General features: G+C 41.3%; 1 pseudogene; it reads left to right on the top strand.

The window, feature by feature from the left end:
• The first annotated feature begins 8,495 nt into the window (after nucleotides 1-8,495).
• On the top strand, nucleotides 8,496-19,348 carry LOC115395707 (solute carrier family 22 member 4-like; annotated as a pseudogene).
• Nucleotides 19,349-19,836: the final 488 nt, after the last annotated feature.

Consider the following 19,836-nt stretch of genomic DNA (forward strand, 5'->3'; position numbering starts at 1 on the left):
CACGGAGCGTCGGGGCGCCCCTTGTACAGCCACGGCGACCCCCCCCCCAGACGTGGCGCCCGAGGCGGCCGTCTAGTTCACCTATGGCTGGAGCCGGCCCTGGTTGTATGATTCTGATCAGCATTATTGTGATATTGCACTGTTATATCTATTATTATCACATGTTATTATCACAATTAGTATAATTAATATCTTTATTATATTTAAATTTGATAATTGCTATTATGACTATTATTGCCATTGTTATCTTTTAATCATCACAGTATTGCTGTTTCCACATTAATTGTATTTTATTTTGATAACCTAACCTCACCCTGATAACATGTATAAGCCAAATAATAATTAAGACTAAGAGGCATTGTCATAATTTAGTTTTCCCAAAAGCAAAATAAAAGGAATCTTTTGGAAAGTGAAACTTCATGTTTTTTTAATGCAAAGCATGAACCAAAACTGAACCAAAACCGTAATCCCGAAACTGAGATACAAACCGAACCGTGGGCTAACTGAACCGTTGCACCCCTACTACTGGCTAGAGTAAGGATATTTATAATGCGTCATGTGACACAGGACTTCAAATTCTTCATTTAAACACTTGTCACTTGAGTTTGGGTAACGGAGTTAAAAGTGATATTATTATTATTTTCAGTGTTTTTGAATTTTATCTCAATGAGTTCGTTTTGTTTGCCATTATTTTGTAAATTTGAATTGCTTTTTTGTGCGCTGCGCTCCCGGCCTTCCGTAGCTTCTCCCGAAATCCCACACAGTTTTAGCGGACCTGCTGTGGGTAAGTCATGGGATAATTTGCTGCTGTGATGCCTTCTTGTTTTCTCTATATATTTAGCGTTTTATGTTGTCATCTGTGGTGTATATTGTTTCCCGCCGTGTGTTGTTTCGATGTCTCGATGTATTGTGTCAGTTTAGCCATTTTTAGAGGTTTCTTGATGTTTTTGGTGATGTTATTTTTGGCATGAGCTGTCAGTAAATGCACGCATTTTGTGTTCAGGCAGTGCAGCTCGGGTGTTTATTGTCCTTGTTTATGTGTTTAGGAGCAGAGTGCAGAGATTCAACAGCAGAATTTATATCTTTTCATTTCTTCTACAGGTATGTGTTTTATTTCAGGTTTGAAGTTTTATTTCCGTTCAGTCACCCCACCCTGATACACTGTTGGTTGTGGCCACCAGGTGGCATTGTTCTTTACTTTTTGTTCTTGACAAATTTGTATTGAAAATCTATGTTCTGGATATGTTAGACAGTTTTAGCGGACCTGCTGCGGGAGCAGAGTGCAGAGATTCAACAGAAGAATTTATATCTTTTCATTTCTTCTACAGAATAAAGGCTGAAGAAAAGTTCAGCTGGGCTTTGTCTTCATTCAGTCCTGACCACACTGATCCACATCGGTTACATATGCATGTATACAACATTATAAGCGCTTAATTATAATACATTGTGTCAACACTTGTAATACTTTATAAACCTTGGTATAAGTTCTTATACACGATTATACACTATTATGACATGTATTAAGAATTATAAATGCATTATAATGTCTTATGCATGTTCTCCTAATGCATTATAAACTAGACCTTCATAGAAAGTGTTACCGAAAATTAATATTAAGCCCACAGAATGGAAGTGATTCAGTCACGGGGTAATAAACCACATAATATAATTTAATGGCATGAACACAGAAAATGAACATTAAAAAAACATTGACATTTTTAATGTTTTAGTCAAATGTGACAGCACAGTCGTGCAGAACTAATCAAGATATTTAAAAAACTGCATGAACTATATACCTGCTGCCTTTAAGAACACAAATAATGCAGTGATCAAATATCAGAAAGTAAATAATGAACAAATATGTCAACATATAAACTAAATCTTCAAACATTCATGTTAGTTTTTTCTTTTGCACTAAGGCAATCATCTCTTGATAAATTATATCACCAATAATATAATCAGTTCTATATTTTTCTTGGGCCTACCCATGAGCAATAACATAATCAAAATAAAATAAGCTATATTATAAAAAGAAGCAAAGTCTCTTTGTTGTTGATCCTTTACAGTTAAATAACTACAATTTAATTTTAGTGTGGGGACAAGACCGATTTAACTGAATGAAATATACATATGTATTCTGTGACCAGCCAATATCTCTACCTAATCTTCCAACGAAGGAGGAAAGTAATCCCTGCTGCTGACATCTGCTGTGTCTCCTTCCTGGGCTGCTCTAGAATACAATTAGGAGTGAAATTGCTGTGAAAATTTATTTGACTTTCAATAATCAGCCAGCTTTTTTTGATACGTCACTCGGCCTCCTCACAGCACGCCATCGAAAAACGCCTTCATTTCCTGTTATTTCGACAGCCCCTCAGGAGCTCAGGCATTGTCCTAGAGCACTCAGATTACAGTCAGTTATGTGCCACAATGGTCTTCATGTAATGCATTATAAAGTTTAATACAACTCAACTCTATAGCGCCCCCTACCATAGACCTAAAACATTGACACTCTTCCACAGTAACCAAACTGCAGTAAAATTCTATGTCTGAAGACAAGCAAAAAATTATATTACCATTTTGATGTATTTATAACCGTTGGCCAGCAGGGGCGCAAAGACCCCCCCAAAAAATACATGTACATAAAAATTTCTGACAAGCACATGCTTTGTCCGACTGTCTTGAAATTTTGATCAATTATACACAACATGATGCTGATTATATTGACGTATGAATGACTGTGATAGATGCTACAACACCACCTATGGGTGTGTGCAAAGATTACAATGCAATTTAAAAAATTACTTTTACCAATCTTTTTCATATTTGACAGAAAATTCCTCTGTGGCCTCCTGATCAGAAAAGTCAATAAGCTTTTTCCTGTAGCTTCCATTGTTTTGACTCTAGAGGCTTCTCTAAAACCCATTCATTGTCTATGTGAAAATGTCGTTTGGCTTCCAATTATTCAAATGAACTGAATTCCTAGGTGTTTGGACCAAATGAGCCCAAACTCAGCATTCTGCATCGAGACACTTTGACCTTCAATAATCAGCCAGCTTTTTTTGATCTGTCACTCAGTCTCCCCATAACAAGCCCTCAAAAATTCCTTCTTTTCCTGCCACACCAGTCCACTCTGGGCTGCCTGAACTGCACCACCCCCCCGGCGGCACCAGTGGACAAAAGCGGTAGTGTATTGCCTGAAGGAATACTACAGTTCCCATGAGGACTAGCGCGTGGCGTCGTAAAATGCTGCTCCCGGTGGCATGCTGTTGGACTGAACTCTCCTACATTTGTTTCCAGTGGCTGTGTGAAGGATGGAGAGCGACGAGGTAATGAATCTAATGGTGGCTAAACAATGTTATACCATGATGTGATGCATGCCGTAAAACAGTCCTCACATTTGGGTTTTTTAGTGTGCAGGGTTCCTACCACCCTCCTCACAGTTGCTTAGTCCAAGTGAAAGCAGTACAGACGCCCTCAGCCCATGACAGAGGAGTCATTCAACTAGTTGTAAGCCGATGTATCATCACAAAAGATATTAAAAAGTTTTATTAAGGTTGAAAAGTTCCTTAGTGTTGGTTTAAAAGTATGGGACCTAAAATTGGGGGGGGGAAGCGGCGTGTGGTGAATGGGGGGGCTGCCAGGTAGTCAATCAGCGGGGGATGTGTGTGCTGAATGTTACCTGCTAAAATGGAGCTGCCCAGCATGCTCGGGTGAAGTCCATCCTGGTGATAAAAAGCTGGGTGGTTCCAGAAAAGGTTAAAATTGTCAATGAAATAAAAGTTGGAGGCTGCGCAGGAGTGCTGAAGCCAGGCATTAAGGCTGGAGAAGCGCTCAGCACCCCTGGAGAAGGTCGGCAAAGGTCCGGAGATAAAAACCGACCTCCCACAGCTCTCCAACAGGTTAAAAAGGTCCTTAAAATCCTGCTTGGTGACCTCCGACTGCCGCCGGGTCATTGTGCACGTCGGCACTAACGACACGACCCGGCGGCAGTCTCCCGTTTGTAATAAGCTATTTGTGTTTCTGTGGCAAAAAAAAAAAAAAAAGAAGAAAACAATAATTACCTCTTCGGAAGAGTCCATCTTTTTTTCACCAGCTGTCCTTATTCACACAGAATAAAAACTGTTTCCAACGGTGATTCGCGCTGTGGAAACGCGAATCACCGTGGCAGCAGCTGTGGGGAGAGGGGGTGGTGGGGACACCGGGGACACCTGGACGTACATCATGTGGAAGCACCAGCATTATTGTTGTAAGAATGCAGAATTCCGCTAGAGGGCGACCGAAGTTACGCACTATAGCTTTAACGTATTTTTTCAGGATTTGTACTGAAATGCATTTGAAAATCCAAATAATTCAACAATGAAAATATGGATTTTTACATCACAGTGAAAACAGACATAAAGGATGCATCAATCAATTGTGTGTGTTGGTGCTTGATGCTTTTTATTTCCAGGCTGTGCTGTTGACCCAAAAAGAAGAAGTGCTTTGAAAATGGAGCACCAGACAACACACCCATCTAACATGAGTTCAAATCTGATGTGCAATCTCTCACCCTTTAGGTTCTTTGATAACAATACTTAGCTAGAGTAAAACTTCTTTGTTCAAAATTATCTTTTGAAATTAAAAAAAAAAAGAAGTATTTTGGAATTGAAGAATTCCATTGTGAAATTATTTTCATCAAGGTTTTCTTCTTTTCTTTTCTCTTATTTTTTTTTTTTACAAGAAATGTTTTTTTTCTCAACAAAAAAGTATTTCTCATTTTTTGTATAAGAGTGAAATAAGTTTATCTGATTGTCATATGAAGCATGCAAATGAAAAAAAAAAACCCTGAATACCAATGCTGTGCAAGTGACTGCAAACTGATCACTGTTAGGCTGAATCCCATTTCACCCCTTAGCCCTTCCCCTTGGCCCTACCCCTCGTTTTGCACGTTCACGTGGAGGGGTAGGAGTGTCCCAATTGTCATTATGACGGAGGGGTAGGGCCATGAAAGAGGGCCAGTCACCCCTCCAAAAGGAGATTCTCGAGAGGCACACTCCAAACGGAGGGGTATCGGCCGATGGCGAGGGGCGCTTGTTCTTTCAGCCTAGATCATGCCTGGCGGGTGGGGTTAATTCACTTCCGCATTGACGGGAGTGATCGTTTCCACACCCACGCATTCCAGGCGCATTCCAAACACAACAGATAGACGATTATTTTCAATAAACTGGCTTCTTCAACACTGCCCGCCTGGAATGCGCGGGTGGGAAATGAGCGCCCCCGACAATGCGGAAGTGAACTAAGCCCGCCCGCCACTGACAGTCCAGGCGATCAAAACAAGCGCCCCTCGCCACCAGCCGCCACTGGATGACAGATTTCTCAGAAAGCCTTCCAAGATCGGCAAGATGGCGGCATCCGCAACGAAAGAAGTTCATAAATGTCAGTATTTTGTCAATTAATAAAGTTTTAAAATGTAAGAAAAACATTCTTCTTCGGCAAATAATTGTCCCATCTGCCTACGTCATCGGCAGCGGCGACTACTGATGACATACGCGATTGTCGGAGGGGTGTCCCAATTCGGAGGGGTTGACTTTCTCCCCTACCCCTTAGCACTCCATTTCATAGGGGGAGGGCTAAGGGGTAGGGCCAAGGGGAAGGGCTAAGGGGTGAAATGGGATTCAGCCTTACTGCTTCTTTTTAAAAGTGATAGATAGATAGATAGATAGATAGATAGATAGATAGATAGATAGATAGATAGATCTTTATTAATCTCCCAAGGGAGAAATTCAGGTGTCCCGCAGCAAACACATAAATCATTCGCAAGCAAATAAATAAATAACAACAGTACAATAAAGTAGTAATAAAGTGCTCATAGTGTTCATCGTGTACTCAGTTCGACTCAGGCACATCTGTTAAACAGCCTGATTGCCAAGGGGATGAACAACCTCTTAAAGTGCTCAGTTCTGCAGCGCAATGACAGGAGCCTGCTACTCCGGTCACTCTTTTGAGCTGCGATTGTGTCAGTGGATGTTTGGGGTTCCTCAAGATACCCTGCATTAGAGCCCTCATCCTCTCCAAGACTGCTCCAGAGTCCACCTTCCTCCCCATCACAGATGCACACTTCCTTATCAGTTTGTCCACCCGATTGATATCTCTTTTTGTGACGGCATTATTCTACTAATGAACAGAGTATAATAAGCTGAGTAAGGTTTATACCTCTGGTTTATTGTTTCAGTTGCAGTGCAGGTCACTCCATCTGAAGTACCATAATCTCCTGTAGCCATTCCCCAATAGTGCAACGTTGTTGATGAGCTTGATCGTACTGGTTCACGAAGATGAATTTAAGCCTGTGTTGTTCATGCATTGGCACAATGACTGGAGGTTGAGCTCAGATGCAGGGAGGAGAGAGGGGGTTTGAGCAGCCCCTGAAGAGGAATGTGGGGAGGGATGATTCAGTTCGCCTGTGGGTGATTGATTGTGTCTTCCTCCTTGATGGACCTTGATCACTGAGGCTTGCTGGGTCCTTGTCACGTATAAAAATTTCCTGGTCCGTGCAGGATGATGCCGCCTGTGCCTGATGGTGTGGTCATCCAGCACCCAGTCCATGCTGATATGAATGGTTTTCAATGGTCTGACATGACACTTGGTGCCCTTTAAATGTGCCTGGAGTTGAGTGTCATCCATCATCTGGTTCCAAAGGGCTCTGTTCACAATGCAATGGACATCAGTGTGGATCGGACAAAGACGACCTCTTCTTTCTGTCACTCTTCCAGTCTCTCTGTATCTCTACTCAAACTTCTGATGGGACTCTGACGTTCTACTCTCAGTGGACACGTCCGTCTCAATACTTCCTGTTGATCAGTTTTTAGGCGTCATCTTTTTATTATGATGTCAAAGTTTCAACAGCATGATGAGGACTGTTTAAAAACAAATTCTAATTGAAGGATTGGTAACAATTTACTTTAAGCACCCGGTATAACACATTATAAGTAGTTATAAACACTCATACATGATCAAAATGCTTTATAACGCACTATACACCACTATACAGCATAGGGTTAAGGTTAGGTCCTGGCATTGTGATCATCTATGAATGTTTATAACTATAGCTACATGTGTTATAATGGCATTATAACACTTTATAAATGTACTTATAACGTGTTATACAGGGGGGCTTCAAATAAAGTGTTACCGAAAGATCAAACACCACTTATGAATTTTGTCATTGAGCTCATTGTGAGAGCAAAGTTACTAAAACATTAAACAACAGTTTTGTACTACAACAGTAGCTCGCCTGTAAAGGTTATCGTGCAGTTTAGGTTCACCCTGGAATGTCACCTGAAAGCACAAAATCCCAAATTTTTTGTGAGAGGCATGTATGTGTCTCATGTTAGCATTTCACATTGACAAAAAGCTTATTTTATGCTCCGATTTTCCACAGATACATAATTAAATCATTACAGTGTGCAAGACTACTGTCAGCAGCTGGAAAGCAAAGGCTCGCAGATACCACAACAAAAAGGTCCAAAGGTGAGAAATTCTGCTCACCAAAGAATCTAAAGCTCACTGAATAACTTGAAGCACCTGTTTAGTTTAATGATTAAATTTGATACCACAAGCTTGATAAGGTGACAGAAATTTGTGGATCTTTAAACAGGGAACCACTACTGTCTTAAGCCACTGAAACTACTTCCTGCAACATAATTAAAGAGCCACAGAGCAATTCAAACATGAGATAATGTTAGAAAATCTGCTCATATGAACATGAGAATCTATTACTAGAGGAACATGTACAGTATATCAACTCTTGAATCAAAGACCTCCTTGGCTGCAGCATCCTCACATGACTTCAGTTGTCTGTGAATATTTGTCGAGGTAAGAGGGTTCAGGTGTCTTTTATCTTCATGTGACTGATAAATATACACTGTGAGAGGTGAATTATGTGCTTTATGACAGTATCACCTCTGCTTGACAATGATTAACAACAGTTCCATGAAAACACATTCAGGAAATTTGTAATTTAAGCATGTCCGTTCAATATATTTAACTGATGTCATGATTTCATGAGTAAATGTTTCAACAGTGGTTTACAGCATTTCATGCAAATGCATAACCTCCCAGATCAGGAGAAGGCTGGAGATAAAGTGTGAGGTCAGCTTGACAGCTGACTTTGGCTTCAAATGAAAATCATGGAGTTGTAGAGAGCAGTCCGTCACCTGCCTATCAACACCAACGCAGCTTTGGATTCTACTTTAATGTAGTTTTTATCTTTGAATCATCAATAATATTTTGGTGGCATAATGGCAGGTGAAAATATCAGGGACTTTGACACCATCACATCTTTTCTGGGCTCCTGGGGACCCTTCCAACGAAGGATCTTTTTTGCCTTGGCCATCAGCATCCTCCCAAAAGGATTTATTGGTGGTTATATAGTGTTTGTTGACGACACGCCACCTCATGAATGCTATATTCCTGAAAACTACAACATCAGTGAGATGTGGAGAAACATTACAGTTCCAATGGAAAAAGTCAACGGTGTTGCACAGCGCAGCTCCTGCTGGAGGCTGAACCTGCAGATTGTGCAAAGTTTCTCTCAAAACAACTCCATTCCAAATGTCGAAGTAAACGTGAGTGACATTCCTCGGGAGCGTTGTCTCGATGGCTGGAAATACAGCAAAGAAATCTACCAGTCAACTATTGTAACAGAGGTGAGCAGTCAATGAGTCTTTAAGGTTTTGTTTTGATATGTTATGTCATTCTTTATTACCTTGTAAAGTTTTTAGTGATCTAAAGGTTAGCTGGAATATGAAATACGTAGAGATCAGCTGTTGAAGAAATTAACTATTTGTTGTATATGCACTTAAAACAGCTTATTCCAACCACTGACATGAGCATAAAAAAAGAAACTTATTCAAATAAATAAGCCAACTCAAAATTCCAAAGTGTTTGTATTTTATTTCTTATATACGCTGGACAAGAGCAGCCCAGAATTCCCTGATGTAACTTGCCTGTACATTTGTGAGTATAAGAATGGGTGCTATCTGCCTACAGCTAAATCAGTGTCACTCACACAAAGGGTTGTTTGCATGCTTGTGTGTCACTAAATGTGCGTATGAGACTCAGACTAATTCAATTCAATTTTAGCTTTATTTACATAGTGCCAATTACAACACAGTCATTTCGAGGCACATTTACAGAGAAAACCCAATAGTTCCACATGAGGAAGCAGAAGCAAAAGTGGAAAGGAAAAACTCCTTTTTAAAAGGAAGAAACCAAGAAACCTTTATAGAACTCCTGGGGCAATATGGGCCAGGCCTGCCGACAGAGGGGGACAAACGGTTCTGTTCTCCCAGGCCAAGGGGTGTGTGTGTGTGTGTGTGTGTGTGTGTGTGTGTGTGTGGGGGGGGGCTGTCTGAATTAAAGGTGGGAGGGCCACCCAGTCTCAATGACTTTTTAATCAGAAATAATATTTTAAGAAAGACATTGGTCTGGTTTTAGAGTGAACCACAGTACCGAGACTGCCCTTTAAAAGATGCTAAATTACATCAGGTGGAACCTGGATCATAAAAAAACTCAGTGTTGGTTCTACTAGATCTGAGCGCTGCTTTCGACACAGTACCATCACATTTTATTAAGTAGATGAAGACAGCTGGTGGGCCTTCCTGTTACTGTTCTTAACTGGATCAATTCTTATCTCATAGAGTGATGTTTTTATGGAAGTATGGATACTTGTTCCTCAGGAATCCATGAAATTAGATATGGGGTTCCCCAAGGTTCAATTTTAGGTCCCATTCTTTTTAACCTTTACGTGCTTCCTCTTGGGGACGTCATCATCGGAGATACGGCATCAGTTTCCATAACTACGCTGATGATACTCAGCTGTACATCAGTTTCCATAGTTATGCTGACTATCGTCAGCTATACATAGCTGTGTATCATGATGACTCAGGGCCAATAGAAACCCTTTTTAACTGTATCTAAGACATCAAGTCATGGGTGGCAGTGAATTTCCTACAGCTCAACAGGACAAAACTGAGGTTTTAGTTATCGGTCCTGAAGGCCAGAGAGAGAAACCTTTACCAAAACTACAAGATTTTAAACCAGCACAATTAAAAACCTGGGCGTCATTTTTGACTCTGAGCTGAATTTTTTTACCACATATTAAAAATGTAAGTAAGATTGTTTTTTGTCATCCCAAGAATATAGCCAGAGTCTGCCCGTTTCTCTCCCAGGCCAGTTCAGAGGTGCTAATGCATGCTTTTATCTCCTGTGGGTTAGATTATTGTAATCCTTGCTCTCTGGTCTTCCCAAAAAGAGTATCTCAAATCTCTAGCTATTACAAAACTCAGCCCCACGCATGCTGACAAGAACCAACGGGGGGGGGGGGGGGGGGGGGGGGGGCAAATTACACCAGTTTCAAATTTGCTGCATTGGCTCCCTGTCTACTTCAGGATTGAGGAAAAGTTCTATTAGTTTTTAAATGTCTTAATGGCCTTGCGCCTTATTATTTAGCTGATCTGTTTTTACCCGTTTGACCCTCGCGGGCCCTGAGGTTCTCTGGCAGTGGCTTACTGTGCATCCCAAAAGCCAGAGCCAAGACGACCTTTAGCCACTACAGCCCTCGCCTGTGGAATGTAATAATGCATTGGTTTTATATAGCGCTTTCCTGGACACTCAAAGACACTTTACATTGCATTATTCATTCACTCCACGCTGGGTGGTGGTGAACTACTATTGTAGCCACAGCTACCCTGGGGTAGACTGACAGAAGTGAGGCTGTCAATCTGTGCCATCGGCCCCTCCGACCACCACCAACCATTCACTCTCACACTACTTTCATACTTCGGCAAGGTGGGTGAAGTGTCTTGCCCAGGGACACAGCAACAGTTTTATTGGGGGGGTCTTTCACACTAGGAGTTTCATCCAGTTAACTGTGTGGGATCCTGTTCGTGGGTCCCTCTATCCTGGCTGGCTGGAGCAGCTCCCCACCTTGGCGTGGGGGTTCCCTGGTCTGGAAGGGTGGTGTTTCCTATGATGCTCAGTCGGGATGTGTAACCCAGTAGTTGATTTGATTTATTTGTCTTGTTGTTTTATTTATATATTGTTCTATTTGATTTATATCTGGTGCATTTGATTCTTGTGAGCTACCAGTATGCAAGCCTATGATTGGTTAGAACTGCCTGAGTGTCGGCAGGAGCTCACATGTGCCCTGCGGTGCTGAAAGCTATTAACATCTGTGAAAAAGAAATAAGTTAAACTGCTTGTTATCCCTTGAGTGGCTGGAGGAAGACCTCTACCTGAGTGAATGGATGATTCTTGGACCTGTGCATCAGGAGTTGTTTTGTTTCATCGAGCGTGAGTCTTGGTGAGTGCATGGAGCTGAGCTAAAGCAGCTAACTCTATTAGCCGCACAATTGACATGAGGCACTTTACAAAGTATGTAATTTTACTCTTATTTTCATTATGTCCTTGAATGTCGGAGTTATAATCAATTGCAGATGCATTATACACTGATGATCTGATAAGGAAAACGATATAAGAAGAATTTAAGTTTTGTTTTCACTTTGGATATATGCTTTGTATGAAATAGTGTGTTTAGTGATGTTTATATGATTGTTATTGAATGTGAAAGTGTGTATGTGTTGTTATTCAGTCCATGATTTATGCACTGGAGAGTTAAAAAGTGTTTTAAATACTAATTCATGAAGTTAAAATGGATTTGTTGGTTAAAAATGGGATAAAAACTGTTCTATTAGGAGAAGAAACTACAGTTAAAGGTGAAGATGGATAAATAATTCATTGTATCACCATTATGTTGCAAGAATGTGTGACAGATTTTCATTTTATTTCATAATGGCCATAAAAAATTGATTTCATTTAGTAATAGCCTTGTTTCTGTACAGGCTAGGTTTTTTGAAACCTTCAGAAACCTTTGGATGTTTGAGAATTGGATTCTCCTTGACAAAGGAGATGGCGAGCCCCAGTGAGTGACCAGAACCCTCCTTAATCCAAGGAGCAGATCAAGAATTCCTCAGGGTGGGAATCCTTCATCACCCATCGAGCAAAGGATGTGTGGTAGGAGCATCCAACCACATCTGACAAGTCTGACTGAACTAAAGAGCTCTTAGACTTGACTTTTGACTGAAAGTGAATTGAACAGATAAGCCAGGATCTAAAGGAACACTGAACTGAACATTTGGAAAGAAATTTGCACCCTTTTGGGAACATTTCATTTTTGAAGAACTGATTTTGATATGGCAATACAGTGATTGCTTTTGTTGATGAGATGGTTTTGTTTTTGTTGAAGAATTGAAGTCATGCACTGAATCTATATTTTCTATTTCATATAAACTTCATTGTTATTCAAGTTCAATCATTTTGTGGCTCCATTTATTCATTGCGAATTTTCACTTCTCTTTTAAACCCTCCTCTGAACCTAGTTTCTGGTCCTTGTAAATAAGTTAACCCAGGTGGGTTACAGATGCAATGGTACGCAGCAAAGTATTGAACCGTTCGGGCCGCTCAGCATGGGACAATACTCCCTAATGGACCGCGGTTTTTCGGTTTTGTGATTCATTTTACACAGCTGCTTTTCAGCCCATTGTTTATGCGTATGTGCCTGTCCGGACGGATAGAAAAACCCTCTCTCTTCGCGAGCTCATGTCCAACGCTGCTGTGTTTCTGCTCACGCTGCAGTTGTTCTTCTTCTACTAATTTCAGGCAGACTCGGTGCCTCACGGCACATTGCTGCCTCTCTTGGTGAAGTCCAATATCGCAGGAACAAATACGATGTAACTGTAGCCGGGTCAAAGTGCAGCGGTAGTTGCCAGGTCCGCTTATTATCAATCAATCAATCAATCAATTTATTTTTGTATAGCCCAGTATCACAACAACAGTTGCCTCAGAGGGCTTCAAGATGTTACATTGGTCGGTAAAAGTAAAAACAGTGAATAAGCATAATGGTAATATGTCAATATTTACAGTAACGAGACAGAACGAAGCAACCACCGCCTTCGACCCTCACATCCGGCAAGAAAAAACTCCAAAAACCCAGTGGGAAAAGAAGAAATCTTGGGGAGAACCACAGTATGGAGGGATCCCTCTCCCAGGGACGGACAGCTTTGGCAACAGCTAGCATGAGACAATAAGAAGTAAAGCCTAGGACAATGTTGAGTACAGTCCGTTGGACGGTCCAGCACAAGAACCACGGATCCCAGCAGTAGAACCGAAGCCAGTCCACGGGCAGGACCGACAGGAGTGTCCTCCCGGTCCGGACGGAGCTTGTTCATAGGCCCTCGTAATAGTGGAGTCAGCTTATCAGCTTTTTATTTTGAAAAGTCGCTTGCCAATGTTGGCAGTCATAAGTTGACAGATTTTTTTATTTTTTTTTTTGCTTGTTCCAAAGTGCCGTTTTGGGCTTTTCTGCTTCCAAACCCAGCTGAGACTTGATGCATGCCTCTATCGGTGGCTCAAAACTCATCGACTTTATTGCGTATTTTACTGAACAAATCTGGCAACACTGAGTGCGCCTACAGAGGGCATGTCCAGCACAAGCGGCGGAGTCGAGAGACAGAACTTTGAAAAGGCACCAGCTTCGTTTAAATCTCTGTTGTGGGTAAACTTTGGTTTACTGCTGTATAATGTATACAAGCACTCAGGCAATAAGAGGCAATTTATTATTTGAAAATACTATGTTGTTCAGTATCTGTTATCATGAGAGAAGTGCATACAGTACATCAGTGATAATGTTATTTGTTAATGTTTACTGTGAAATGCAGTTTCTACTGACGAGCAAAATAAAGGGATATTTTTGGGAGAAAAAGTTGTTCTCTTTATGTACAAAATGTGTACCGTACCGAACTGAAACTGTGGCGCAAAAACTGAGGTACGGACTGTACTGTGGGGTATCTGTACCGTTGCACCCCGATTGCTTCGTGCCATACCATGTCTCCCAAATGCATGTGATGAGAGTGGAAGTGTGTGTGTGTGTGTGTGCTTGTACAGCTAATTTTGTGAGGACCGTCATGGGTTTACAACCTTACAAATGAGGACAATTTTGGAAAGTGAGGACATTTTTGCTGGTCATCACTTTTAGACAGACCTTTATTGACCTTTTTGAGTGTTAAGACTTGATTTTTGGTTTAGGGGTTATAATTAGGTTTAGGCTAGGTTTAGGGCATAGGTTAGGGTTAGGCATTTATTTTTGATGGTTCAGGTTAAGGTATGGGGCTAGGAAATGCATTACGTCAATGAGTGTCCTCACAACTATAGAAGTACGTGTGTTTGTGTGTGTGTGTGTGTGTGTGTGTGTGTGTGTGTGTGTGTGTGTGCGCACACGCACAATGTTGTTGACAGTGTAGCTGTTCTTATTTCATTATATATTGATTTTTGTTTTAATATTGTAATGAATTTTGTGTTGTTTTTGTAATATGAAAAACACCTAAAGATTGATGTGATTTCATTTTTCAAGGCATTCTTATACCAAAGATCAGGGTCTCCTATAGGTAATATACTGTCTTGTAGGATCAATATTTAAAATTTTTAAATTGCTTCAAACATTTTTTTTTCAGGTTGAAGATGTAATGGTCAGGAAAGAGGAGAAATACTTAACATTTTGAAATCCTGCAACGTTCTCTCCATTACATTAGTCTGTTCATCTCTATGGTATGTATATCAATTTGTTGATGCAATATAAATCCTGAAAATATTATCAACAAACACAGCAGTAGACAGTTTGCATTCTCCAGTCATGTTCAATCAAGAGAGAGCATGTTTGGCTTCCCAGATGACTCAGAGTTGATTCCAAAATTCTTTGTGGTTTGGTTTTTGGGTTTTCACTTCATGTTACTTGTGTGTATTATCTTGACAGGTTCATCATCACCATCAGTTACTATGCTCTCATCCTTAACACTTCAAATTTGCATGGTGATCCATACCTAAATTGCTTCATATCAGCTGTCATAGAAGTGCCAGCCTACTTAATTGCCCTAGCTTTGCTCCAGGCACATCTGTCAGTCTTCCACACTCCTACTCGGAGGTGTTATGATCTTCTGTGTGAACCTCATTCCAACAGGTAGGTTATTAACTTGTTCAGTGAAAAGGCCTCAAAAGGGGCATACAAACAGAATTAAACAGAAAATGGAAAATTCTTCCCCTCTTTCATTGTCCAATAAGTAAAATCAAAATCCAAGAACAAAATCCACATAATGTCCACAAAACAACAATGAGGGAAGTCTGTCACAGACTCAAACACAACATCCAAAAACTCCCACCTGCTGTAAGACAGGGTAGGGGAACTAATCTCCCAGATGGGCATGCAGGAACTCAGCCAGAAGCTCTCACAGTGCACTAACTGCAGGGAGACACAGCACATGAGGCGACAGCGCATGGAGATAAGATGATCCAACCACCTGAACACAGCCAGAGAGCCCCTTATAAGCCCCGAGCACCAGGTGATGGCAATGACTCATCAGGCACAGGTGAGTGACACCAGGGCAGCGAGGCAGCAATCAGACATGAGGAGGGGGAGCTGCAGAGCATGAAATGAAAGACAACGTGAGAAACACCACAAACACAAACAGGACAAAACATAAACCATGACAGAAATGTTTGTTTCCTTAAAGGTGTAATGTAGGATTTTCTCGAAAAGACAAAGCCAAACGTCTGTTACTCGCTTTTTGAAAAACGCGAATGCGCCAGACCATCCTACCTGCGCTACTGCTTCTCTGAGGAAACGCCTATCAAATGTTGGAAGTGTGTGAGCGCAAGCCCATCTTCCCCGGGCGTGCCCAGCTGTGCTTACAGTTTCTGTGATCGGCCTCGCTCATAAAGCTTATTTTCCGAAACAGTTACAGTTTCATTATGTCAGACCAGCCTGCAGGTGTAACGTGTTATACACCAATCTCTGCACTGTAAAGCCAATGAAACAGAAACAAAAAAAACATATTCATGTTACAAGTTCGTGCACTTTCAATAAAGTATTATTTAAACAACCAGTTGTCATTCTTATGTTGAGGCAGGAAAGGGAGGAAATCGGTAAAAAGTACTTAAGTTACTTTTAAAGTAACTTAGTTACTTTGATATTGAAGTAATCAGCAAAGTAAGTAGATTGCCTTTTTGATGAGTAATCAGTAATCAGTAATTGGATTACCTTTTCAAGTAATCTGTGACAACACTGGCAATAAGTAGAACCTTATTGGGAGCGAGCACGTACAACGGCTTTACGAAAGCAGCTCAGCAGAATGATTGACAAACAGACCCACCAGTTATTTTTATGATCCACCCGGAACTCAAAGAAAATAGAACATCCTACATTACACCTTTAATGCTTTAGTAATTTAAAGAACATTTATGTTGTTCATCAGCTTTTGGCATGTAAAAATAAATTAATATTACAAATGACTTTTTTGTTTTTCTGTTTCTGCTGTTTTGTTTTCATGCAGATTTACCAGGAGTGGCTGTGGCTCTTGAGATGTTAGGAAAGTTTGGCATCACTTCTGCTTTCTGCGTGGTGTATGCCGTCTCATCGGAGCTCTTCCCTACTGTCATCAGAAACACAGCAATGGGATGTTGCTCCATGGCTGCCTGTATCGGAACCATCATCTCCCCTTTCATCATTTACCTGGGTAAATTCGACTGTTTTATGTTTTGAGTAGCAGGACCAACAGAAGCAATGGTTTTTCCACAATTGACATCAAGAATGGGCACCCACACACAACATTTGGAAGGTGGTTCAAAAAAGGAGGCGGCATTAATAGTTTGACTTTTTTTGTAGTATGAATCACTTCCATCTGTTGATGAATGACCTTGTTGAAAGGCAACACAGTGGGGCAGGGGTTAATGCTTTGCCTCGATACAAGAGGACAGTCTATCCGTGAGGAGGTTGCAAGTTTTACTGTGCATATGAAGGGTTTCTTTAGACTTTAATCGCTTCCCACAACCCAAAAATGTTCTTGTGGGCTATTTGTGGGTGAATGCACGTCTCTCAGTGATGTTTCCAGCAGAAAATATATCATATGAGATTTCAATGAATGAAAAACCTGTTCTTTTTTTTCCTAACTTCAAGTTCTTTTTTGGCAGGACGATACTTCAAGCCACTTCCATATGGGAGCTTTAGCCATTTTTGGGGCTGTTATATGTTGGGTGTTGCCAGAAACACACAAAAAGGCTTTGCCAGAGACATTAAAGATAGATGCAGGTGATATTCCAGTAAGTTCAAAATTCAGTACATTTACTGGAATTATTGCTATGTGCAAAAAAGAAATTTACCAAGGTCATGGAAAGCAGTTTAAGAAAAATGTCATTGTTCCAACAGGGGGCGATGCAAAAAGACAAAGACAAAGGAAGCTGAAAACGGAGACTGCGCAAGAGATTTCCAGAACACAGAGACCAGGGCCCTGTCCACACGGAGCCAAGCTCAGACAAATCCGCACAAATATTTGTACTAAGTCACCCATCGTCCACACGGAGCCAGCGTCACAGGGCTCTGAAAACGACAAAGTTTGAAGCCGGGTCCCAGAGTGGAAAAATCTGAAGACGCGCCTGAGACGTCTCCGCTGTTACGCCTTTGCCGCACATATTTATTGAGACGATTGCGTCATCGCCCCGCTTCTACAACAGGACGCATGCGCGGAAGTCTGACAGAACCACAACAACAATGGCGCTTCAAAATGTCTTTTAAATATCTGTGCAGAATAGTAATTGTACCTCGTCATCCGTCCACACCAAACTTTCCTTAACTTTCGCTGCGGAGGTCGCCGTCTTTGCGTTTGTTTGCAATACAACGTGAATACAACGCATTTTTATATGCATGCGCACTACCCAACTATTACTGCACTGCAGCGCCGCCAGTGGGCGTGGTTATGTATTACAGCGTTTACATGCTGAAAAATCTATGAAGTGTGACTCACATATGATTTATAGCAACTGATGAGTTACAACCCCACTAAATAGATATTTATTGTTTTTCTTTAAATCGTTATTATTATGCACGTTAAACAAAATAAACTAAGTTTATACCCTCAAGTGCTTGTTCCACTGACAGCTCTTTAGTCAGTGTTGCATTTAGACTTTCCAATTTCAATTTTTCATCAGATTTCAGACCAACACTCCGGTTGTATGTTTGCTCCAAACCAGGATGTGGATGGCTGTGATCACAGTCCAAAAAATGGAATCAAATCTGACAATCGTGACAAAATTACATTTGGTTCTAACACTATAGGACCACACAAACAGTGCAACATTCCAGAAAATGTGGGTATTGCAGGTGTGCACTATTGTAGAGCGACACTAACAATACATGTGCTGTTTGTGCTGATCGCTCTTTTGAATTACCAAGCCAGCACACATTTTATTATCCAAAGAAGATGGTTTGGTCTCTCCCAGGTATTTCAAATAAGGCAATTATCCCAGAGGCTGATCAAGCAGAAAAACTGATAAACGCATGGGTCCAAAAGTGACAAACTCCACTGATCGGCATATCTGAAGCTCACTAAGTCAATCACAATCTTTTATTTTATCATGATTGCAGCTCTTTTATTGTGTTTTAACAACAGGTATTATATAAACAAAAATTATCCCAGGTCATGCTGATCATATAAACTACCGAACATTAACTTCACACATAGTCAACACCACATCCAAACCCATCTCTCGCAGAGGCCAGTTCAACAAAAAAGACAGTATCTTCGCGATTGAGTTATGTTATGTGAGTTCCTACAAGTTGAAGTTACCTGATTGCACCACCGGAGCAATTTGTTTGTGGCTCAGAAGGAGGAGGAGGTTGGGACCAGGAAGTGAGAGGGTTCGAGTGTGTGGTGTGAGGAGGAATGAATAGGAGAGAGAGGAGTGGGGTTTTTTTTGTGTCGTTAAACTGTGCAATTGGCTGGTGTGTTGGCTAGGGTTGCCAACTTTCTCTTAGCCAAATAAGGGACTTTTTTTTCACATTTTGAAAAATTTCAACACAAAAAAATAACAATCTTAAGAAGGGAAAATGAAAATAAAGCTAAAGCTTATTCAATAACCTGTTTCGTTTAATGATTAAATTTGATACCACAAGCTTGATAGGATGACAGATCCAACCGGATCTGTAAACAAGAAAACAATATTATCTTGTGCCCATGGCCGGCCCGGGTTTTTCAGGCGCCCCAGGCGAGCCCGAAACGAGCGCTCCGTGGGAGCGGGGGTGGGGTTCCGAGAGGTGCCGAGAGTTGCCAAGCGGTGCCGAGGGATGCCGATGCCAAGCAGTGCGGCGCTCACATGGACCTTCAGAACGGCGCAGAGCAGTGCTCACACAGAGCACGGAGAGTCGGGGTGCCCCTTGTATGGCCACGGCGCCACCCCTCCGGACGTGGCGCCCCAGGCGGCCGCCTAGTTCACCAATGCCAAGAGCCGGCCCTGCTTGTGCCACTGACATGACTAACTCCAACATAATGAAGTACCCACAGAACAATACAAACATAAGATAATGTTTCCAAATTTGTCCACAGGAACGTGGGAATCTATTACTTGAGGAGCAGTTACAGTATATTAAATCATGAATCAAAGTCCTCACTGGGTGCAGCGTCCTGACGTAACTTCAGTTGTCTGTGAATATTTGTCTTCATGGGAACAATTCCACTACAACACATTCACGGAAGTTCCAGTTTCCTCCTTTCATTCAGTAAATTTGTACTTTAGGCATAAAAGTTGTGGCAATATATTATAGCATCGAGCAGTGACTTGAAGGAAGGAGATGAGGAGACTGCTGCTCTTTGCTCAACCGGGTTTTATTGTTAAAACAACTAAGCTCCAGGAACATTTCACACACCAACACACAGAAACTAAATAATGCTGGCATGCAGGCCGGGTCACTCCCCCAGC

The sequence above is a fragment of the Salarias fasciatus genome, chromosome 10 (genome assembly GCF_902148845.1).
Source record: "Salarias fasciatus chromosome 10, fSalaFa1.1, whole genome shotgun sequence".
NCBI lineage: Eukaryota > Metazoa > Chordata > Actinopteri > Blenniiformes > Blenniidae > Salarias > Salarias fasciatus.